We start from the raw sequence: 25,374 nt of genomic DNA, 5'->3' as shown, positions 1-25,374 counted from the left end.
GACAAAAGAACCAGGCCTACCCTGCCTACCCTGAAAATATTTGTTTTTCCAAACTGAAAAAGTGGTAAAAAAGTAATGCCATTCTATAGGCATTACTTGCAAGCTTCTGAATTGTCATCTTAGGAAAAAAAGTCTTAGAAAGTTGAACTCAGTTAGTGTTGTGTGTTGTCTGAAGGACGGGGAGAAGGAAGCTCCTGGTTGTGCAGTCAACTTGTTCTATTTCTGTTTGTCTTGGGGAAGATTGCAAAGGTTTAAAATTACATTGTTATGAAGAATTACTAGAGTAGAAAGTAGTCAGCTTAAAGCTGTTGGGATTCTCTTTCATGTCTCTGTTACTAATGAAAGATGCATCTTACATACAGTGCTGAAAGAATTGCTTGTAAATGTTGAATGCTGTAACTTAACAGGTATGTGGCAACTTTTCATCATCTTTTCCATTATCTGCCTAACCTCATTCATCCAAATAACATTGAATTCTAAATATTTTGAGTCAATACAACCTAGACTTCAGCCCTTGGAAAGTAAAAAAATTTGAGGTTTTTTAAGTATTGATTTCCATTTTTCCATTAGTGGGTCCCAGCTTGGAATTTTAAGTGAAATCTTTGTCTTTAGGAAGTGGTGGTATTTTGGCTCAGGTAATTAATTCAAAAAAATCGGAGATGTGACCATACTGACTAAAATCAGTACTAAAAAGGCTTTGTTTTCTTGCTTAAATTCAGACATACTTGTTTTTTTCATTGTGCTTCTGTAGGTCAGGAAGGAATCATGGAAAATTCAAGCACAGTCACCTTGCTTCCCCTGATGACTTCAGTACAGAGATCTGCAGAATTTCAGCTCTAGATCTGTGAACTTTAAGAAAGCTCCATGAATACATCTTTTCAAGTTCCAGAAAGTAGACACTAGGTGCCATAAAAACATACTCAGCTCTGTCAAGGGGTACTTGTTAAGTTATCTGTGGGGGCAGGATTTTTCACTGAATTTCCTGAAAGCTTTTTTTGTTGTATCATTTTCTGTTATTTGCAAATGTTGATGACAGTATAGAAAGGACAAGGCTGTAGGAGGTAATTTGTATAATTATAATTGTATTATTATTAGAGTATTTCTGTAAGCATGGTATATCTGAAGGTAACAGAAAATCAGTAGAATTTTTGTGCAGCTTCAAACATCTAGACTTATCTGGATGTTAATCATCAGGCTTTTGCTTTCTTAATGTTCCCAGAGAAAGGTGGAGTCTGTAGTAAATTCTGGTTTTCAAATAAATATATTTTACTGTAGCAGTTTCATATTTATTTATTCCTAAACACAATAGGTACATTAGTGCATATTTGAAGTAATTACATGTACAAAAATATGTACATAATGTTTGCATGTACATAAAAATATGTACAAAATTAATATTTTTATAGTTTTGCATGAAAATGAAAAGCCAATTAATTTATATTTAGGACTTCTGAAGTACATCATTTATGTTCATTTTATTTTGAGTTAAGTGCACAAAGATAGTGATACGTTATTTTTTTAAGTAATTTCACTTACAGGATAAGTATGCTGGATATATATTAAAAGAGGTAGAGCAAAAAGAATAATTTTGAAATGAAAATGAATTTCTTTTATGAGATGTCATTTATAATAAACTGAACAGTTAACTCTGTATTAAAAAAAAAGTTAATTTTACCTTCAGACAATTTTTTTATTCTATTTTAAAATAGAAGAACAAATATTTCTGCTTTTCCCATTGTTTTACAACTTTGAAAGTCATTGAACTGTCCCATCCAAAAACCTGAAAAAATCAGATAGGTTATTTAGCATCCACCTGTGAGACTGTCACAGTCTAGAATGCCAGATAAATAACTGAGCAAACTATTTCCATTTTTTTTCTATCTTTTCCTTTTACCTTTAGCAGTGAGGCATGTGATAACCAGAGTGACTCAGACCAGACACACTTCAAAGCTAATCACCTTTTTCCAGCCTGTTCAAGGAAAGATTCTTAGGAGGTTTGCTTAGGATTTTGAGAGGTCTGTGACATTATTTTCCACATATGCCTTCTGGAAATCTGGAAGCTTTTGCCAGGGAGAACCAGCAATGAAAACTTGTGGGTCAAGTTTAATAGGAAGAGAAAAAGCTGCATACACAAGCAAAGAAAAACTTAGAATTAATTCACTGCTTCCCATGATCAGGCAGGTGTTCATCCATCTTCAGGAGAGCGGAGCCCCAAAACATGTAACACTGACTTGGGAAGACAAATGCCATCACTCCAAAACTCCCCTTCCTTCTTCTTCCCCCCAGCTTTATGCACTGAGCATGATGTCATGCGATCTGGAATATCCCTTTGGTCAGTTTGGGTCACTTGTCCCAGCTGTGTCTCTTCCCAGCCTCCCAGCAGAAAAGGCCTTGGCTCTATGTAAGCCCTGCTCAGCAATAACAAACACATTTCTGTATTATCAGCCCTGTGTTTCACATAAATCCAAAATAGCTCCATACTAGCCACTGTAAAGAAAATTATCCCAGCTGAAACCAGCACATGTGTGTATGTTACTTTTTTTTAGCGTTGGTCATCCCCACTCTGCTTTTCTCCCTCTCCTCCAAAAATGTGGTGACTTTTTGATCCTCTGTAAAGTTTGAATTTCCCATGTCAAAGATTTCTATGGCTTGACTTGTAACTCTGTGAAGAAATAATTCCTTTTGTTTGTTTTTCAAATGCCACTTACTAACTTCATTAAATTTTCCCATTCTCCAATTTTATACCCTAAAATGGAAAAATGAGGAAGAATGTGAGCCTGGCTGAACTCAGAAAGAGCGTATCAGCTTTGGAAGAAGGGGCAGGCAACTCAGGACTATAAGCATGTCATGAGGTTATGAAGGGATGAATATCAGAAGGGCCAAAGCCCAAGCAGCACTTCATTTGGCCACTACCATAAAAGAAAAAAAAAGGTTCTTTAAACACATTAGCAACAAAAAGAGGATTGAGGAGAATCTCCATCCTTTATTGGATGAGGGGAAAACACAGCAACAAAGAATGAGGAAAATTGTGAGGTACTTAATGTCTTCTTTGTTTCAGTATTTAAAAGGAAGACCCACTGCTCTCTAGGTACCCAGCCCCCTGAGCTGGAAGACAGGAACAGGGAGCAGAATGAAGTCCCCATAATCCCAGGGGAAATGATCAGCAACCTGCCACACCACTTAGACACCCACAAGTCTATGGGGATCAATGGGATCCACCTGAGGGTACTGAGGGAGCTGGCAGAAATGCTCACCAGGTGTTTTCAAACATTTGCCATCAGCCCTGGCTCACTTGAAAGGTCCGAGTTTACTGAGGCTTAGCAAATGTGATGCCCATCTACGTGAAGGGTCAGAAGGAGGATCTGGGGAACTACAGGCTTGTCAGCCTGACCTGATGCTGGCACAAGTCATGAAGCAGATAATCTTGAATGCCATCACATGGCATGTACAAGACACCCATGTGATCAGGCCAGCCACCATGGGTTGATGAAAGGCCAGTCCTGCTTATCTAACCAGATCTGCTGTGTCAAGGTAAGCCATTTGGTGAATAAGGCAAAAGCTGTTGATGGTGTCTATCTGGACATGAGTAAAGCCTCAGCCAACATTTCTCACAGCATTCTACAGAAACTGGATGCTCATGTGTATACTGTTTGCTGGGTAAAAATCTGGATGGATTAATGAGTTCAGAGAGTGGTGAATGGAGTTACATCCAGCTGGCAGCTGGTCCTAAGTGGTGTTCCCCAGGGCCCAGTACTGGAACCAGCCCTATTTAATATCTTTATCAATTATGTTGATGACAGGATCAAGTGCATCCTTAGTCATTTTGCAGATGAGACCAAATTGACGGGGAGTGTTGATCTGCTGGAGGGTGAGAAGACTACACAGAGTGAGGTGGACAGGCTGTATCAGTGGGCCAAAGATGGCTGCATGAGGTGCAACAAGTGCCAAGTCCTGACTTGGGTCATAACATCCCCATGCAGCACTACAACCTGGCAAAAGAGTGTCTGGAAAGTGGCTCAGCAAAACACCTGGGGGTGCTGGTTGACAGCTGAATCATGAGCCAGAAGTGTGCCCATGTGGTCAAGAAGGCCAGTGGCATCCCAGCTTGTTGCAAAAATAATGTGGCCAGCAGGACCAAGGCAGTGATTGTCCTCTTGTAATTGGCACTGGTGAGGCTGCATCTTGAATCCTGTGTTCAGTTCTAGGCCACTCAATACAAGAAAGACACTGAGGTGCTGTAGCTGAGCTGTCCAGAGAAGGGCAGTGGAGGTGGTGAAGGGTCAGGAGCACAAGTCCTATAAGGAGCAGCTGAGGGAGCTGGAGTTGTTCACCCTGGACAAAAGGAGGCTCAGGAGAGACCTTATTGCTCTCTACAACTACCTGAAAGGAGCTTGTAGTGAAATGAGGGTTGGTCTATTCTCCCAGGTAACAAGCGGTAGGACAAGAGGAAATGGCCTTGATGATCTTAAAGGTATTTTTCAAGCTAAATGTTTCTATAATTTTATTAGTCTGTCTCCTTAGGATGGCCCTTTAATCATCTTACATACATGTACAGCAAAAAACAAGTGACATAGAAGAGCTTTCCTCAGAAAAATAATTAGTAATCTATCTTTGTGTATTGCAGAATGGAATAATGTGGTCAAGGTAATCTGCATGCTAAAGTATAAAGGACGTTATCCCTGTTTTCCTTAAAAATAAGTGAAGCATCAATTCCAAACTGCTGGTGAAGATGTCAGTTGATTCACTGAAGTAGACTGCATATAGGGATTAAAATACTGATTTAAAGACAGTTTATCACTTCTTTAAATATGTATGTAGTGCATTTTCTTTTGAAATTAATTTTAGGAGGTATTCCCAAAGGTTTAATGCTTTTTTTTCTATTGAAAACAGAAATAGATTATAGAGCTAATAAGTCTTATATCCCTTATAGAGTAATTATTGGAAACTATTTTAAGAGTTGTGCTAGGAGTCTATCTGGAAAAAATTCCAAGGATAGCTAAGCTTGATTCAAGCATGGGAGGTCATACATACCTAATTTACTGGAGTTCTTTGTTATATTTCTGTCTTAAGAGGTAGGAGGAGTGCACTGTATACAGTGCAATCAACTGTTCAAAACAATTTTGGCTAACAAGCTATGGAACACAGTACAAGATAGAGCTGAAAAAAAAAGATGCAACCTTTTACCTTCTGCATTAGAGCAGTTTTTAAATTTTTAAATCTGTCTTGTTTTTTTTCATTTAAAGCACGTATCCAGAACACATAGTAAAGGTATTTGCCAATGAGAAGTCATTCATGTGTGAAGGTGGTTGTCAGCTTTTTAGTGTTTGTTTCCTTTTGAAGAAGTGAGAAGTGCATGTTATAAAAAGAGGAGTAAACCTCTGCCAGTAATAGTAAGGAAGGCAGTAGGAGCAAGGCAGCTGTTGACAGACAGTTGTAATACCAGTGTGGACTGGGATCTTGTCTCTCTGCTGAGGCCTAATAGTCTCTTCCCCATAGTAGTGTTTGGTGGTGCTTCAGCTGTGCAGTAAGTGCTTTGTTTATCACTCTCTTCCAAGGGAATACGTATTAACAGAAGAGAATCTTGGTTAGTTTAAGCATTTTAAAAACATTGTGTAGGTTAGCAAGGGCAAGAAAAGCACTTTGGGCTTGAAGTTGATTACAGTAGTTTTTACTTGATGGAAATGTTTGTTTTGTGTTCTTGGACCAAGCTCCAGGAAAATTTTGTCCTTCATGTGGAAGAGTTTTGTCTTTCCAATCACAGGAAATTTTCTTCTCCATGGAAATTTGGGTAGTCATTGAAACTGAAATCAGGCAAGCACACAGGAGAGCTCAAACCCAGAATTTTATGCCTTGATCTTGAAATATGCTATAGTCTGAGCAATGATGAAGATATGAATAATTGAGTAACTTTTAGTTGTTGTTAGAATGGAGTAGAGTTTTCCAGCTAACAGAAGTGGTGATAAGTGTTTTTTCTGCAGATGCTGCCAAATACCAGGTTAGCATCAACAAAGAATGTAAGAGTGTTGCTAGGCTACAGAGTAGATTGGTGAACTGTTGATTAAAAAAAAATCTACAAAATAATGTTTTCAGTTGGGTTTTTTTTTTCACCATCCCTTATCCATCTCTTCACTGGATTCAGCATCATCCAGCTGTTTGTCCATGTGATGATGTGGTTTTCTCCACATGCTTTAAGGTGGTGGCCTGATCACTGGAGGCAGTTGGAATGGGGCATTGGTATGCTGTTAATCCTATGCCTGTGTCACTTGGCAAGTCTCAGAACAGCTGCTTGTAGCTCTTGAGAAGGAGCAGAAAAAGAAATGATACTTCAGAAATTTCACAGACAAGAGGCTACTGGGAATCATCTGGAGTTTTCTACCAGAATCGCACAGATCACTTGAGTAACCACGATTTGTGCCACATCTTTTAAAGTGATGGTTCATCATAGGTCAAGAGTTGTTGAGATACACAGAATAATGAAAAGAAATACTTTTCGTCTTCACAAAGGCATCATTCAGAGATGCTGCTAAGTGCTTCCAGTCCCTTGCTTGGTCTGAAACTAAATATGCTTGTAGTTGGCCTTTGTAAATTAGTTTCATTATGTGCTTGGGGGACAGGTTGTGTTTTACTGAGGAGCAAACTACTTATGGTTATGTTTGCTCACTTTTAGGTTACTGTGGTTTTGAAAGAGGAAGGAAAGCTTCTTCAGGTACTTCATTATTTCTGTCCAGAGCTATGCAAGTTCATGTCTCTCACAGATAATGGGTTATATTTGAAAATCTTTACATCGCAGTGCAGACCTTCATAAAAAATGTGCTGAAGATTGAAGGTGTGGGTGATTACTACTTGTGGGAATGAGCTAAATAGTTCCTTATTGTTGGAAAAGCCTTATATGTATGCCTGATTTCGATAAGGTTTTTATGTAATCAACATTGAGAAAGGTAATTCTTGGAGAAGCCTTTTGAGCCCTGTGCTTCATTCTGTATCACTGCAGTTAGCTGGTGACCAGGACCTGTGTTGTCCAAACATTTCTCTGTCATGAGTAATCAGTTACCATAATGGGTATTTCTTTGAGAAGAATTTGATTGTTTCCTGGACACTGTTGGAAATAGTCCCTAGGCTTGTGGTGTGGCCCCAGCCCAGGATTTGAGATGTTTCAGTTATAATCCTTTACTTTCTCTCAATTAACATTAAATTTTTGAGTGCCATTGTATTTTTTAATCTTTCAGAAAACCTGGGTTTACTAATTGGAAAGCTGGTTATTGTGATGAGCTGCTATGTTCATGTGTTGAACTGAAACACTGATCATTTCACTGTGTTTTCATCACTGCTGGAGTTTGTGGATGCCCTTGGCCCTTCTTGGTTTAGCCAGCACCATTGGACACTCTTGTTGACCACTGCCTTAAAAAGGCAATGTTATGCCAAAGGCACTGATTGGATTTCAGTGATCTTAATTTTGATATCTTACTTATCTAGTCTTTCCTTTTTGTTTCTTGTAAATGCCTCCATCCTGCTGCATGGTGTTGGCAATAGTTCTCTTGTGCACTGTTTGCAGAAATAACAGCAGAGTCAGACTAAGGACAAAGTTGTGTTGTAGCTCCAGATTGTTAATTTTTCTCTCTAAAGATTTAGAAGATTAGAATTCAGATGTGGACATTATTGGATAGTATTTTAACACTAATTAAAGGTACTAAATATAAAATTGTGAATATTGCTGTTCTCTTTGGAAGCTGGCACTTACTTCTTCATTGCAGAGCAGTATAGGCTGCTAGGTGGACAGTGTTTGCAGTTATCTCTTTCTTCACTTTGCTCTTACCTGGATATTGACATTGTAGATACTTTCAGACCTAGCAGCTTATTATTTGATAATAGAAATCAGGCTGATTAATGTAACCAACAACTGGAAAAATATAAATAAGCTCTTTAACCGAGTCTTTTCTCAATGAAAATGTGTGTAATGAGATGTAATTTTTAAAAAGTCTGTGTTGCTACTTACCCATTGTGGATTTATTTTGGGGGAAGGAGATGCATAATGTGAGCATTTGATTTCTAATTTCTGCATTTAGGCTTGCTTGTTTGTGTAGTGCATTATTTAGTTAAATGGTAAAATAGTAAATTTAAGGCATGTGGCATATATTGTTTTTTACTGTCTGTGTATCAGCTTTACCATTTGCTGAACTGTGCTTTGAAAGGATGCTTTCATTTAGTAAACTTGAGTTGAAATATGGGGTTTTCTTACATCCAGGAAAGCATTGTTACACTGAATACTTGACTAAAGAATTAGACTGTCACTTTCAGCCATTAGGTTTCATAGGTAATTCTGTTCCTATTTTGTCTAACGATGGGTCACTTCAGCGTGTAGTTCCTCAGCATGACACGCTAGGAACATGCTTTGCTTCGTAACAAGAAGTATGGGAATTGGGAAGGCAAAGATCAGGGCAATTTGAAATCAATCTTGGAATTTTATTTCATACAAATAGCTTCTGTGCCATTCTCAGCCTGCTGACATTTTGAGTTTGCAGCTACCTGAACACTTGTGACTTTTAATGCTACATGCCTGAGATGGGAGAGGTGATATAAAAACATTGTGTCTGCATAGTCTTCGTGATTCACATGACCATAATAATACAAATTACATCCTTATGGTAAAAGTACAAGTTTGTGACTGCTTAAAACGTTCTGTTTTAAAGATATGTGAAGTCCTTTTTTGTTTTCTGGACTCATGGCTGTATTTTGAAGAGAAAGAGTTTCACATTGCCCAACTTCTGAGTCTGACATTAGTGACTCTGCTAATTGTAATAGAGCTGTGGAACTGGTTCGTTCCAGATGGAACTTTAATCTGGCTTCTGATTGAGCTGAGTGTCCTTCTAGAGTCTCTTAGCATCTGCTTTGGAAATGTATATAACATTATTCAAAATTTGTAGCAAATTAAACCACCCTAAGGCTATAATTCAATTTTTCTTTATTGAGAAATGTATTGTCAACAACTTTATGCCACAGAGTAAAATCTGCACTAGATCTATTATTTTTTTTGGCTATTAGCTGGTCATTTAGATTACTCTGATTGAATTTCCATGTTCTTCAAGTTTACCTTATCAGCCGCAAGCTTACTCAAAGGAATTAACAAGGCAAATATAGTTGCTTGGTTTTGCTGTTCAGTTTTTTTCCTTCTGAAAGCAGATGAGCCTAAATTGATGCTTTCTAGCATTAATGATTCGATTATATTTTTATTTATAAAATAGTAATGTTTTCATAATTCTAAGTAATTTCTGTGAATAAAGTTTGAGATACCTCTTTTTCTATTTGGATTGTAAAATGGAAAAGAATGCCTCAAATACATTGTAATACACCACATTCATTTACTTCTGTATTCTATTTTATTTTCTCTTGTATCTGTAATAGTTAGTGATTGTGACTTTCTTACTTCTCAGTGCTGTATTTAATTACAGTTTTTTGTTTAAAATCTTCTTCTTGAGCTCAGTGTAACTGCTGTTTTGAATACCAGCTCTGTTACAAAAGATGGTTGGATTAGCAAGCTGATGCAGTTTTTCTGTTAAGACATGATTTGTGAAATGCTCCCTACTTTGTTATGAAAGTCCCTCACCAAGTTATGAGGTGTTAGGCAGCTGTGTATGTTGATGCTAATGTTCACTAGATACTCTTCTTATTTCAGTTTGGGGCATGAACAAATTTCAAAACCACAGAGGTATCATGACCTGAAATTTTGATAATCTGACTACCAGTGATACTGTATTTTGTTTATTCTCTTTTTTCCTCTTTCACTTCTGAGAGGAAGAGCAGTAAGCACTTATCCATGTTCAGTCAGTAAATAGGTAAGCACCAAGTGTTAAGTCCATTTAATAATCTACTTTTTCTTTTACAACTGTGCTACACTACAGAAAGCAAAGTAGAACTTCAGAAGTACAAGTAACATTCTCACCACTTCCAGCAGACTGTGATTTGCCCAACTATTTGGAGAATGGGTGTCAACATCTACCATCAAGAGTGGAATCTGGGCCCTGGCTCACTGACATCGTCCCTGCTCCAACTTCATGCAGAGTTAGATCTCCATGTCCTCTTTCATGAAGTTCTTGTGCAAGTCTCTATGCATTCATTTGGATTGCTGTTGAAGGAAGAAAAGAAGTTATTTATTTTACGTTCTAGATGCTTCTGATAGTTGATTTAAAACCAACAAAATTGGTATGAGAGCAGAATTGCAACTGTACAAAATGGCTTAGCCATTCAGCCCATATAGAAGGAAATCTCCACTTTCATAACATATCTTTTTTTTGGATGTATTAGCTAGCATCTCCATCTTCATTCATGCTCCATTGTCTTATTCTTGAGGAAGTCTAGACAGATTTGTTTCCTCTTTTTTCAGTGAATGGGAGAGGTTGCACACAGAAGCTGTTTCACAGCAGAAACCTGTCTTCTGGAGGCACTGACAGGGCCAAAATGGGCTATCTGTCTCACGTCAAATCCCTTTAAATCAGTGTTAAACAGATGCATTTATTAGAGTGTACTGAAATGGCAAAATTGTCATAGTTTCTTGCACTTCAAATGTCCTCGTTTATGTGTTACAAGAAACAATAGTTACGAAGTGAGAGTGCATACAAGAGAGAGACACAGTTGCCCAATCAATCTCTCTGGTATCTTAATGCCATCAGCTTGTACTGAAGTCTGAAAATGTGACCAAATCACTCTTTCATTTCTTGAAAGTGGTTGAAAAGTAAATACTGTCATAGACTGTCTTCACCAACAAAGTGTTGGAAAGACCCCAAAAGTAACACAGTATCAAGCAGGTGGATTTCTAGGAATACAGTGATAATAATATTCCACCTTTTCTTCCACCATCTTTCTTTTAATATTTTATGTTATAGTACCTCGAGCAAATTTGTTTTTCCAAGTAACTTTTCATATCAAAAACAAGTGAAAAAAAAGCAAAAATCTTTTTCATTTACTTTCCTGAATTCTTCCATTCATGACTTTTACAGAACCCTTCATTGCTTTGTGACTTGACTGTTCACTCGGTGACTCTCAAGCTTCTGTTACTTTCAGAAAATTGTTATAATCTGGGAAATGTTATTTTGCCGCTACATATTTAGTTTTGAAAGGACTAAATATAAATTAGGTCCTGCTTTTAGTCACAACATTGACATTTTTTTTAAAGCATCCAATGACAATTTTCAGTCTCCATGGAATAAGAATTTTATGATAGTTCTTTTCATTTATTCTCTTCTGATGACATGAAATTGAAAAATAAAGAATGGGGCAAAATGAACTATAAGAAACATGATTTATGGGAACAAGACCTACCCTTAGGAAGTCACGGTTTCCCTCTTCTTCCTCTTCTATGAGAATTTTTTTTTGTAGCTCACACGTGCTATCACCTATGATCCCCAGGAGATTAGTGGTTTTACCACTCAGCTGGTCAGCTGCAAAGCTGAAGCTATTTCAATACCTGTGTGATACCTGCACAGTTATACCAATAGGAGTCACAGATTGATGTATAGTATACTTAAATTGTTGTTTGACAATTGCTAAGTTACTGTTTTGCATCGTTAAAGTGGTTTTTTAAAATGTGAAAAAGTAATGGGCTGTTTTTTGTGAGTTTTTAGCCCTTCATTATTATCAAGATTAATTTATCCTCAATAAAAAGAAATTTAATTACATAAGTACATATATGTGATAAGATGTACTTCAATAACATTTTTAAAATCAAAAAGAAAAGGGGATTAAATAAAGTGAAAATACTTAGTTCATAGATACTTGAATTTCAGTTTGACCTATGTTTGTCAAAGGAAAATATGTTTGTCATTCTGATGAAGATGCATTTCTTCATACCTTGCTGTTGACAGAATCTCACCTACTTTTCCCATTTATTATGATAATAGTCTACCAGATGTCATATGTCACAGGCTAGTGAAGTTGTCTCTGCCTATTACCACATATATATAATGTGCATTCTTGTTTTTCTTTCCTTAATTTAGGAATTTTTATATGCTCTTTGACATCCCCTATTTTATGAGGAAAGGAATAGAAGCAAGCTGAAATATTTGAAAGCAATTTTAGAAACAGTCGGTGATTTTCTTCCCATTTTAATTAACAATATGTTAAAGTCTACCTTTGTGTGGATGGATAACCTGAAGCTCAGACAAACAGTCATACATGTTAAAACTCAGTATACTAAGTTATGCTGTGCAACTTGTTTTGAAAATTGCTGATTTCAATGGATGGATACATGGATAAGTGCAAATAAGAAAGGGTGAAAACACAAGTTATCATATGTTACGGATACATCTAGTGATAAAAGCAACAGAAACCATAACTCCTTAGCTAAAATATAAAACTGGTAAATACTCTTTCTCAATAGAGTTATAATCTAAAAGACAGGGAAATCTTTTATATGCATCTGCAGATGTGGGCAGTGTCAAAATGAGTTTTGGTACAGACACATCAAGCTGCCTTTTGATGCCCAGCTTTTGAGCTTTAGTGTGAATGGTCTTTGGCCCTCGTCATTTAGGGTGTAGTATTGTACATCCCTGTGTGTCCAAACTGTTCTGAGTACACACCATGCTTGTGATGATTGGGAACATCGCGTTGAAGAGGAAGCAGAGCTACTTGGAAGCACAGCCAGACTGGGAAACTAGCACATTTTAATTGTATTGGAAAATTTTATTTCCATAAAAAGCTTTTTTGCTCGAAAAGTTCATATATGGGAAAGAGGGCGTTTTCTACAAATGTGAGCTGTGTTCATATTGCATTATGCATCAGCAAGGAAGGTCATTCTGACTTTTCTTTCTTCTCTTTTGCTTTTATATTTGGGTTGTTTTTGTCTATTAAAGTAAAAGTGCCCCCTAGACTTATAGATTTTTGTGCTTGCTTATTTACTAGAATCTACAGAAACCTTCCATATAAGATGTTCTTTTTCTTTCAAAATCAATATTTGGAAGTTTAAAGGTCTTTTTTTTTCTTTGTCCAGAGCTACAGTAAGAACGTGCAACAATCAGCAGTGTAATCAGTTTCCTTTCTTTTATTTTACTGTGGAATTGTTGATACATAAAGGTAACTATTTCATGAAAATGCTTTTTTTCTTCTACAGTAATATTTTAGATGAAAGACTGAGTTCTTTCTTCTCTGTACATTCGTGAAGGGATCATTGTAGTCCTTAAAGCTGCATTATGTAATGTAATTTAGATGAATATGACAAAAGTCAACATAGGAAAGTGTTATGCTCAAAGTAGAAGCAATCAATATGAAGTCTGACATTTCTTTTACATTTGCAGTATCTGTGCAACCAGAATTGACCAAGGCTCAGAGTATTTGTAGTTAGTCCTAAAAGAATTATAAGTCAAATCAAAACTAGGTCACTGTCTGAAATCAGTATTGTACTCCTGAAATGTCTTTCAAAATGAGTTTTAATTTCTAGTTTTTAAAAAATGTACTTAGTTTTAATTTGTATGTCTTTAAAAGCCTAATTTTTAAAGTGACTAAATTTTAATTTCGAATTTAAAGCGAAGGGATATGTTAAATTGTAAAAAATTAATTATCTCTAAAAGACAAACAAAACTGAAACTTTGTCTATTCAATAGATAACCCTGTTTTGTTGGAATGATCACTCTGCAGATGTCCATCTTCATATAATGAAAATTAGAGGAGAGAAATTTTTTAAAAATAGCTGATTATTTGTGTAGTTTTCTTCCCCTCTCCTCAAATGAAATGTAGATAGCAAAAGTCAGTCCCGGTGCAGTCCTGTTACTCTGAGCAAAAGTCAGACTTTATGCGCAGAAGGGAACTTTTTATTCAGTCTTATGTTGAGAACATTTTTCTAAGTAAGCAAAGCTTATGATATTTAGAAAATATTTCTACCTTTCTATAGCAAACACATCTGAAGTATTTATTTTAATGATGGCATATCAAACAAATATGGACTAGCTAATGTGCTGCCTGCACTTCTGGTTTCAACACTTAAACACGATTTGAGGATTTAAGCACTTCAATCTGGAAGCTGTAGCAGGTTTAATAAAGGTGAAATGACCTTCAGTTTTCTCTACTTTAAGTCCATAATGCCAGTTAGACATATATACTTAAATTTCTCAGAAAGGCATAGACCTGAAACAAAAGAAGCAGATATCACAGCATTTAGAAATAATTCTACTGTAAAGTTTGGGGTTAGACTTGGGGCTTAGGCTTGTGGACTCTGCTCTATCTTCCTGAGCTTTCTTTTTTCTTGTGAGGTCAATATCACAATTTTATATGGTCAAATTTATGACTGTATTATGATTCCTGCTCAGTTTTTTACCCAGATGTATTTTAAATAAACACCAGTAATACAGTTGGTGATGTTTTCCAACATGCACAGCACTTCATTTACTAATATCTGAATTAGCAGGATATACTTTTTAAAGTAGAATCATTAACTTCATCTAAAATGAACAGTTTTTTCAATTGTTCAATCCTACTTTTTAATCATATTTCCTACTTGACCGGTTTGTCTAGAGTAACACTTTGACTAAGTATTTGTTTTTCTCAGTAGCAACATCACTTTAGCTCTAAATCCAAGGAACAAGCAGACATACAGATTTTTTTTTTATTCTTGCACTCTGTCTGCATTTAATTCTTTCATTTTCATTTCATTGGGCCAAAGAGAGAACTATGACTTTTTATGCAAACAAATATTATCCTGTAGATGAGGTTTATTTGATTATGAATTAATATCATTAAAAACCAGAATTTTAACTGTCATTAGATAAAATATGCAATTCACAAAATACTACCATTGATACCTATTAAAAAAATATTTCATGTAGTATCAAAACTTTAACTTCCTTTAAAATAATGCCCAATCTCTGAACACTTTTTACAGAGAATGGGTATAATCTCAGGTGTTGTGTAATTTTACTAATTTTAGCTGAAGTCCTTCCTTTGCCCTATCAAAGTTGGCTCAGCTAGAGGGAGGGGTGCTTAGCTGCAGTAGTGGCTGCCTCCTGAGCAGGACTCGAGTGTTACCAGTTTCTGACAGCTGCAAGCCAGCCTCTGGGCATCTTGCTAAATTTTCAAATGTAATTATACAGTAGACTTCCTTTAACGAATTCTGTATTCGCAGCTATAATTATAACAGCTCTTGCCTTTAGCCTGTTCCTTATCTTACAATCCACCTCCATATCTCCCACTGCTGGCTAGTGTTACCCAGTAGAACTGATGGATCTAGAAATGCAGTTTATTCTCTCTGTCCTTTCAACGATGGTTTCATCAGTACAGAAGATCCATTTCTTCTGATCCAATATACTCAAATGACATGTCCTTTAAAGCTGAAGGTTGCTCTCTAATTCATAGAAGTGCTGTTGATTAGTATGCCACTTTCATTTTACAAACAATTTTCAATTGTTATTACAGGAGATGAGGTAAGGAATTATAAAAAGCTATCCATGAAATGGCTGAAGAAGCCAGTGCAGGGAAAGGAGACCTTCTAAAAACACTTTCGTTTCCTGCTGTGCAATTCAGAATATAGTTTCTTTCTACTATTTGTGTGTTAGTTTCATATATGAAGCTGTTCATGCTTCTTTTAAGAGCATACATGTAACATGAAAATAAAAATGATCAGTGATGCATTTTTTCCTTATATGAAATTCTACATGATTTTAGCCAAGGAATGATGAAATAAGAAAAATTATTGACAGATGTTCTCAATCTAGTATTGGCTCATGACAAGGAAATTTAATAACAACTGTGCAGAGTAGTATTCTCCTCTACACCTGTCTGTTAGCAAGGGAGGTGATGGTTTTGGATATGGGAGTCTGAAGATAGGAGAAAAGAGAGAGTGTATGATGTTGAAGATGTGCAAGAAGCAGTACTCCTTTTTCTTCTAGTTGCTACTGTGGATGCCTGTGGCAGGTGGACTGGTACTGCAGAAGTGTATTGCCTGGAAAGATCACAGATTACCATTCTTTTCAATCTCTCTTGCAGCAGGATCAAGTACATTGATCAAACCTTTTCTTGAAAAGCTTCAGTTACCCCAGCACTCCTTAAAGTCCTCTCCTGAAAAGAAGCTCACACTCACTTTTTGTAGTTTGCCTACATCTTTCTAAGGGTTATGATGTCCAAAACTGTATAAAGAAGAGTAAGAGATGGAAAAAATTAATTACGAGCTCTTGAAATGCATGTATACCCATGTGTGAACACAGGCAACCACATGCACATCCCATGCTTGCTAACATATTTCAGTGAGATGAGCCTTTCAAAGATACCACAAAATCTACTGTTTTGGTTCCTATTCTTCTCTATTCATTGATTTTCTGTGTAATATTTTATTACTAGTCCATTTTGTTCATATCTATGATGTGCCTATTCCAAATACAGTGCATCAGATTTGTCTTTGTTGAATCCCCTTGTTTATTTCTGACCATATCTCCCATTTTTCAAAAGCATGTGCAAATCGGATCCTGTCCTCTGATGTGCTGCTGGTTTATAGCAACATTGTATTATCTGCTAATTTTATAAGTTCTTGTTCTTGGAGTCACTAGACTTATTATGAAAATACCAGATAGATTAAACAAATGTCTCTGAATTACATTTGAAATATATACTCAGTTTGACAGAGCTGTTGAAAATATCTTTTCAAGAACAATTGCTCTCTGATTTCAATCATTTTTGTGTCCATCTTATGATGGTTATGTCTGCACAGTATTTTGTTATATATGGCATCAGCAATACAGAATGTCTTTAATAATCTCTCTTATCTCAGGCTCATATCACATCTACTGTTGCCTGTGAAGCCAGTTAACACCCTCCCACTAGAAGTAATTCGGATGTGTTTGAAGGGATCAATATTTTTTTCTCTATCTTCTTGAAATTTGTTTGCACAATATTGAGTTCTAAAAGTTTTTCAGGTTTCACTGAATGACTGTAACTTAAAGATGAGACTTAGCTCACCCTGGGGAAGACTAGAGAGGACTTGTCTAAGTTTGGTTGGTTGTTTTGAGGTTTTTGTGTTTTGTTTGTTTTTTCTTTTCTACTTCTTTTGATTTGTTTATTTTGATCTCTAAGAAATAATGAGACAACCTCCATACTCTTATGTCTCTCTTCCTTCATAATTTTCAGCATGACTCTTTTCAGGGGTTTTTTTCCATTCCTTTTGTTGCTCTCTTTCCTCTCCTTGTTTGTAGCAACAGTGTGTGTGTGTGTCTTGTATCACTGTAGGTCTCATTGATCGCTGATACAGGACATGGATGAAAACTGTTTTCTAGTGAGACAAGCTGACAGGATGTGTAGAAAACTTGTTTTTTGCTTATGCATGTTTCATAACTTCAGAAAGGCACAGTTAGGCTCATAGCAGTAAGATTTCAAAGGTTACCAATGAAAATTAAGTGTTCTTTTATCACTTCTTATGTACTAGCTATAATGGGAATAAACAGGTCAGTTCCAAAGGGAAATGAGATCCAGAATCTTCCTTCTGTGAAGCGAAAAGATAATGATGATTACATAATAAAATCATCATTCTAGCCTTTTGAACTACAGGCCATTAAAATGGGTCGGGTAGAAGACTGAGGTAGGAGGATGGGGGACTCTGCCCCAGTCTGTTGCATCAAAATACTTTGGGAAGTCCTTTTATCCCAAATGACTGTGACTTTGGTATTGAGTATGATGTCTTATGGGTGGCTTTTTCTTGGTATTCAATAAATTTGTAGGTAATCACTTAAATTACTCTTTTTCTTGTATGTTGCAAGAGGGAGAATTTTACCCTAAAACAAACCCACAAAATTAGAGGCAGTGAACTCAGGGTGGATTTGTTTTTCTGGTCTGTCATATAAACTGAGCTGTCTTGCCCACCAACAGAGAATGAGGACAGAAGCCAGTATGTTTATACCAATTGATACTGTCTCTTTAAAATTCAATGTTTTCTGTTTTACCTTTCAGTTTGTTTTTTAGGTCACTTATGAGCTAAGAACAGAATATTGCTGAATATGCTAAAATAGATGTATATTTTTTAAGGCTGGCATTTAAGCAGACAAAGAGTCGTGCTTAATGCTGCTGTGATAATAAATAGTACTATAATTGATTGTTGATAGAAACCCTTAAAATACATTTTTATGGTTGAAATGTACTTTGGGTAAACAGTGTTCAGTTTGCCTATTAAAATAATTCACTATATACCATGGTCTCTGAGTATTAAGGAAGTAGGACTTCTCCAGCAACGGTAATTGGTTGACACTGCTTGACCTTAATGCAAAGCTACAGTATTTAATGAACAAACGGAGGGAATAAAGTTTTGATAAATAAGGCAATTTTCATGAAACCTTTGGAAATATGCTTGAAGTCTTTTAGTGTTAGATTGACAGTTTCTCCTTTTGTGAAAAGAATAAGTGAATAATTTAAAGCTATATTTCATGTTTTCAGATCTTCATTCTGTCATATAAATAATAGACTGTGAAATGCAGCAGCTCCTGCGTTCACAGATTTAATAGACCTATACAAGTGAGTATCTTACTCGGCTTCTGGCATCTTAAAATGCTCTTTTGTGTATGTGCAAAAGTGGGGCTCTCTTCAGTAACCACATTCTGTACTTTAAACACACTGCATATTCTGCTTTTAAAGGAATTGTTCCTCTTAACAAGTGAGGAAATGTTTGTATTCATATATTGAAGGTTATTTTCTGTAAATAATTTTTAAAAAATTCTGACAGATGGTCTGCATTCACCATAGTATTGATTTATGCAGCACCCATATAGGTTCCAGAAGTGTCTAGTATGGATTCTTCAAAGTGAGCTGTCTACATGAGGCTGCCATCCCTTTGTTAAAATACAGGCAGATTCTTTCCTCTTCTAATACTTTAGCTCATGTAGTCAAGTTACTTTCTCTTACTTTTCAACAAAAATAATCTTTGTATCTTGTGTCATGTTAATATAAATCGTAACATAATATTTTATTCTCTTTTGTATTTTATTCCAGTAACTTACGATATAATTGTCTTCATGTTCACAGGAAGTCCATCTTTTGATTTCAGCTAGTCCAAATGCTCAAATGAAGATCATGCTTTTCCTATCCTTCGTACTCTCTTTGACTCATTTGTAACTCAGAAAACATCAGTGCAGTCATAAAGACTATTTTACAGTCTTAACTTGTTGAAAGCAACTACCACAACTATAAGAATTGCACAAAAATTGTTGTGCTGAACTGGTATGAAACACATTGTCATCACCCATTTTCAGAACTTACATACAGTTTTATTCTCTATTTTTTTGCTACAGAAATATTATTGAAGTCATTGGTTGGGGATGTTTCTGTTGCTTGCTTCGGTAAGAATTTACAGGATTAGTATGTTAAATATATTTTCTTAAGCAGACCAGTCACTGGTTGGATCCAGCTGTGTCTGAATTGGCTTGTTGTGATACTCAAGCAATACATTTGTTGTTATTATTTCTTCAGTACAAGGCTGTGGTCTCATTGTAGTAAGTCCTCTGCAAAAATACACATACAGACTTTGGGGGAAATGCAGGAAGGAGGGTATAAAAACAAAAGAAGGAAATAGGAAAGCAGAACAGCAAGGATACTTTGTTAATGACTGTATATAAATTACTCTGCTGGTTTCTTTAAAATCCTGCTCTGGCTACTGCTCCTTATTGAGTTGGTGTGGCTTTTTTGCTTAATTTGTTAACACCTATAGAAATCAGACAGAACAGTAGTATGACAAATGGACTATATAATTTGAAAACAGTATTTTGTCACTTGTTTTACTCACAAAACCTAGTTGAAATCAATTGTCCAAACATTCACTTAACATATTAATAAGTAATACGGGAATACTCTAAGCCCTCTTGAATTAGATATATTACATCTTGTTACAAAATTTAATGCCAGGCTTAATAACTCAAAGTATGCTCTGGAATAAAAATACATTTTTGTGCTAGTATGTTGCAACTACGATCTAATCCAAATTACAAAAAACCAAAAAAACAAAACAGAAACAAAGCAAAACAAGCCCACTATTTGCTTGCAACTGTTTAACATACTCAATAGTAGACAATTGTATTTAATTTATTTTTTTAAAAAAGAAATCCCAAAATTTATTTCTTCAAAGTGAGTATGTTTTTCGTGGTATATATTTAAATATTGGAACACTGTAATATTACAGTTTCAGACTACACTGTAATCTGACAGATTTCAGGAGCTATTTGGGTATTTACCTGCAAAATCAGTGTCATTTAGGACGTTTTTATAAAAAGTGTGTCTAGATGGTTGTGCTCTTATGTTTTCTGATGGAAACACTGCAGAAACAGTAAAGTACCAGCTTTTCAAAAAGAGAAAGTGGTGTTTCCAATGCAACACTATTAGCATTTTATATTTATAATAGGAAAAATTATTTTAAAATACCAGTTTATCCCATAATTATGTGAATTTACCTCAGTAGCTGGCAAATTCTGCATAAACTTATTTTGAAGAGAGGTTCTTTTCATGACTTACAAGTGCATTTTTGATTGAACAGTTAAAGTGAATTAATAGAAGATAGATGGCTGTTCAGTTTCTGAAATTCCATTTGTTAAATTTCTTTTAGAACCATAGCCTTCAACATTTTTAGTGTGTTTATAACCAGCTATAGTGTGCTGTTGAACCTTACGCAATTTTGGAGAAAATATCAAATTACTGAAATTTGTAAGATACATGTTTTTAAGAAGTTTGGTCACAGGAGGAAAAATTGAAAATAATGCTGAGAAATAGCCATGAATCGCATATTGATATAAATTTCACATTGAATACTGAGTAAGTCTTCATAATGCTAAAGTTGTTAGAATTGTCTCTCTGACATTGTTGCCATCTTAGGAATAAATAAATTGAACCACGTGGGCTTATTTTACATGTTGTTTCTATCTCTTCTGATACATGATTGTGTAAAATGCTTATTTGACCTGAAAAATAAAACTAGTTTCAGTCACTTGTGTTTTCGTCATATTGAAATGTCCAGAAGAAATCCAGTGCCTTAGGGTACTTAAATCCTGTTACATCAAACAAAAAATTAAAAATATTTTGAGCATTTTTTCATCAAGTATCTTTATTCTCCCTCTGAAGGCCAGTTCCAGAAGTCTGGTACCAGGACTGCTACTCCAGCTTCCTCCTTGTTCCTGGTGGCTGGGCCACATCCCAACACTGCTTAACCATTGAATGTGTGGAGAACATTCTTCTGAAGATAACTATCTCCTTTGTGTTTGAGCACCCGCTACTGTGTGAGTTAATTTTTCTATATTTTTTTTAAAAATCCAACTGAGTTTGCCTCATTTTCATTAGTGTCATAGTTACATATTTAACATTTATAAAAATTGTCTTTGTGATGTGTCTCCTGCAGATGGCCAGAAACCATTTTCAGTACCCTTTCTGTATGAGAAGAAATCTTACATAACAAATACGGGGATTTTCTCCCCAGTTCACTACATTAACTTTTAAAAGACAAATAAAAACATTTACTGTAGTATTTGGTTTTAAAAGTGAGGGATAGCTGTATTGCAGTCTGCTTCCCACAGAACTGGTGAGACATAGACAGTGTCAGTGGGAACTTTGCTTTCTCCCATAATATGCCCTAAGTCCCGACCTGAAGGGGCAATTCACTCTCTAATTTAAACCTCTCCTTACATTAACAACATGGCAGTGTTTAGTAATGATACAGTGTTTACTGTTAAAGACTTGCCAATTTGGCCTTAAATAGCTAGACTATATTACCTCAATTTGCCATATTCCCTCTGTTTAGTTTGGAATTACCTTGCAAATGTTACCGTAATAGTACTGAATTGTATAAAGGAATTATAAAGTTGAAATCCTAGCAACGTAGATTTCAAGTACTAGTATTGGTCTATGGAAAAACACTAGTTCAAGTAATTAAAGGTCAGAAAACTCATTTTAATAGGAACATCTTTTTTTGCTCTTACTGACTTCCATCAGTGACTTTAATTAGTTATTTTTCTTTCCCACACTCTGGATAATTTAAAACTCTTTCTGAAGTGATTTTTTAAGATGTATATGTGCCTGTGTTTTTGTATGTGTAGTTTCTGTACCTTTTAAGTGTAGTTAGTTTTTTCCAGTGTTGCAATAAAACACAGAATACTGTGCAGTACATTAAAGAAATAGAGCCTATGCATCAGAACAATTTTCATGCCTCACTCAATTCTTAATGTAAATTAGTAGGAACATTGGTTATCCATTTGAGAAATTGAGTTGGTATAAAAATAAAAATGCACTTATGGTATGTGGTGCTTTGTGTATCATCTTGGGAGTGTTTTGCTGTTTATCTGTCACTTGCATTAGAAAAAGCAGTCACTGGCTGCAGGTGACATTAAAAATTAAAGGTTAACCTCAATTCCTTTACTGACCAGACGTGGGGCAGAAAGTTCTTCTGGATGTTTGCCTGAATTTTGGAACTGTCAAAGGAGTTGAGTAGTAAAGATTTGTGCTTTTGGTGGCTTAGTCTTTTTGTTTGTGGATGTGTGTTTATATGATTTCACCATTTTCAAGTGTTTAGACTGCTTGTTGTAGGTTATATCAAGATCATTTTTCATTGCATCCAGCTTCATGAAATTAAAAAATGACACAATAATTCTATTCTAAGTACTTATAATGAACTCCTTTGACTGATCTACATAATTTTAGGAATGTCTTTGTATTTTGTGTCCTAGAAAACTAATTAAGGTAGCTTTCTTTCCTATTACTAGATAATATGTGTCTTTCAAAAACTAGTTAAAATTGTTGAACATTGCCTCAGCAGATTACCAGCTTTTCTGGTTAGCTCAGTGTACACTTAACATGAGACAATCTTTAAATACTTGTGAAGAAGCCTGGAAGGTCTTTTTTTTAAGTATTAAGGATTTTGACAAACATGCCTTCTACCTCATAGTGATTTCAAAGTGAGCCAAATTTAGCAGTATGATGCTTCCCTCCTCTGTCAATCCAGTTGTTTCAGGACTGGTGTGCTGTAGATTTTTCTGACTTTGAATTAAATCATGTTAAGAATTCTTTGGTGGGAAAGTGATAAGGCTTATTTAGTGTGCTTTACTTATTATTCTAATTTTTTAAACCTTACATTTAAGACAGATAATTTCTCTGAAGACAAAATATTTGTAAATACCAGTTACTTATTTTCCTGTAGTTACCTTGGCTTGAAATTTTTCCGGTGTTCTCTGACATTGGTTTCACTGAATACTCACTGATTTCTTATGTTTCAAATATTTTTATGTCTACATAATAATGAAACAGATCAAACAAGTTTCACCATTGAAGTGATTTATAAGGAAATTGAAGTACTATATAGCTATAAACTTAGTTCCTTTGACTTAGGGAGTAATTAAATCCCATATAATAGTTGATAACTGTTGATTCTAAAGTCTTTGTCTTATAAACTGGGTTTTGAAGCATCAAGAAAAATGACCTGAGTTTTTCCAAATGGACTATCTCAGGTTTGTAAATACTGCAGAAAGTGTTTCTAATTTTAAATCCAGTACTTTCTAATAAGAAATCTTTAAGCAAGTTTATGTACTTTCTTACAGGCTCTAGAATAGGAAGCAATTTATAATGTGTCACTTACTTCTTTAAGTAAACTTCTGTATCAGTCTAAAAGGCACTGGTGAATTGCAACTATATCACAGATGGCATATTTTTGTAAATAGTACAATAATCTGTGGTTTGTGGAGCAAGTGAATTACCCATTTGTTACACTGTTATGAAGCTCATAGAGGTCATCACACATCTGTATGAGCAGAACATTTAAGTATTTAAAAAACTCAACCAGCATTCATTGCAGTGTTTCTCTTGCTGTTCCTACAGCACTGGTGGTCCACACGCCTGTGTTAAATTTATGGCTGTGTTGCAGAGATCGGTTATGGAGAGAGGTACCCATAAGATAAGGACTTTTTTCTCAGATGTAGCAAAACTTGCAGGTCACACTAGGATGGAAGAACAAGTCCAGGATTAAGAGTATTTTGCAAAGCACTAAAATTAAGTTTCATCAGTTCCTGATGAGGGTACATGTTACCAACTTGGCACCAGTAATTACCATAGCTTTATTTTGAGTAGCTGTCAGATTCTCGTGCTGAGGACTAGCAGTACTGCGTGTTATTAGCCCATCTTTTAAGACATACTTCTATTTAACCTCTTTGTACAGTGTTAGATTTATCTACTTTCTGTAGCTGTTCCTCACTTCACAAAACTGGTACTGTTTCACATCCCTGTCAGTTCAAGTTGCCTCTAGCAATGCTTTTTGTGCACTGTATCTCCCTTGCCCCCCTGCCCCTGGCAGGTTGCCCCCTTTGCCTCCTGAGCCGCCTTTGGGCTCTGAAGCCTGAGCTGGACTTGGACAGAGCCCAGCCAGGTCTGGCAGAGCTTTTTTCATTATACTTGATGCCTGCTCTATAGTTCATTTAATCCAGGAAACCAGCCTTGCTAGTTGGAAATCCCAATACTAAGGAAGTGCTTCCTGCTGCCTTTTAATACTTTGAGTTTATAACAAAGATGGAGAGAGACTTTTTAGCAGAGCCTATACGGATTTAGGTCTTTGGTTTACAAGTAAAAGACTGTATATTTAAATGAAATCTAAGGAAGAAAGTCTCTGCTGTAAGGGTGTTGAGACACAGAAACAGGTTGCCCCAAGAAATAGCAGATGCCCCATCCTTGGAACTGTTCAAGGCTAGGATGGGACTTTGAGCAACCTGGTCTAGTGGATGATATCCCCCACTCTGTCTATGACAGGAGACTGAACTGGGTGTGCTTTAGACATCCTTTGCAACCCAAACCTGTCTGTGATTCTGCTTGAGGGCAGCAACTTCTTGGCTTTGTTACCTGTGTACTATTATGTCTCTTATGTAGTTTCATTATATTATGTTTCCTCCACATTTTGTTGACTTCCAAACTTTTTCAGAAGCATTTCAGACTGCTTTGCTTCTAGGACAAATTCTAAAGGGCATTCACAGAATTTAAGCTGGTTTTGCTCTTAACTTACATGGATTTAAATGTCTACACATAGAGTGAGTGATACTGAGAGGGTACCAGTGTAGATGTGCCGTGTGCAGTTGGAGTCCAGTATTAGGGGCTGATCTGCAATGCAAGCAGCAGCATTTCTCAGTTGTGACTGGCCAGCATTTGTAATTAGATGGAAAGCAGATGAATAAAGCCAAATTAAAGTGACAGTGATGCCCAACTGCCTACTAATTTTAGACGCTCCACACATTGCTGAGTGCTATTTATTCAATGAACACATATATTAAATATAGAACTTCATACATTTCTTGAGGGTAATAGAAGCCACCATGGTCAGAAGTTGTTCTATATTATCAATGTTCTCTTGTAGTTGAATAAATTAAGGTGGAACTTACAAAAGACTCAAAACTTTCTCAGCAACTTCAT

The 25,374-nt window shown here is 35.9% G+C and overlaps 1 protein-coding gene across 5 annotated transcripts in view; it reads left to right on the top strand.

Annotated features, from left to right (window-relative positions):
* Positions 1–25,374, top strand: part of TBC1D5 (TBC1 domain family member 5) — a 313,509-nt gene that overhangs the window by 51,799 nt on the left and 236,336 nt on the right. For 4 of the 5 annotated variants that reach the window (XM_071561058.1, XM_071561057.1, XM_071561056.1 and 1 more), the window contains exon 3: positions 21,061–21,215. The exons of the other annotated variant lie outside the window; for it this stretch is intronic. The gene's annotated coding sequence lies outside the window, so the exon portion shown is untranslated. The remainder of the gene's footprint in view (positions 1–21,060; positions 21,216–25,374) is intronic. 5 annotated transcript variants of the gene reach the window in all.

This window comes from Pithys albifrons, chromosome 7 (genome assembly GCF_047495875.1).
Source record: "Pithys albifrons albifrons isolate INPA30051 chromosome 7, PitAlb_v1, whole genome shotgun sequence".
Lineage (NCBI taxonomy): Eukaryota > Metazoa > Chordata > Aves > Passeriformes > Thamnophilidae > Pithys > Pithys albifrons.
Note: the sequence above shows the minus strand (reverse complement) of the source record. Positions and strands in the feature narration are given on the sequence as shown.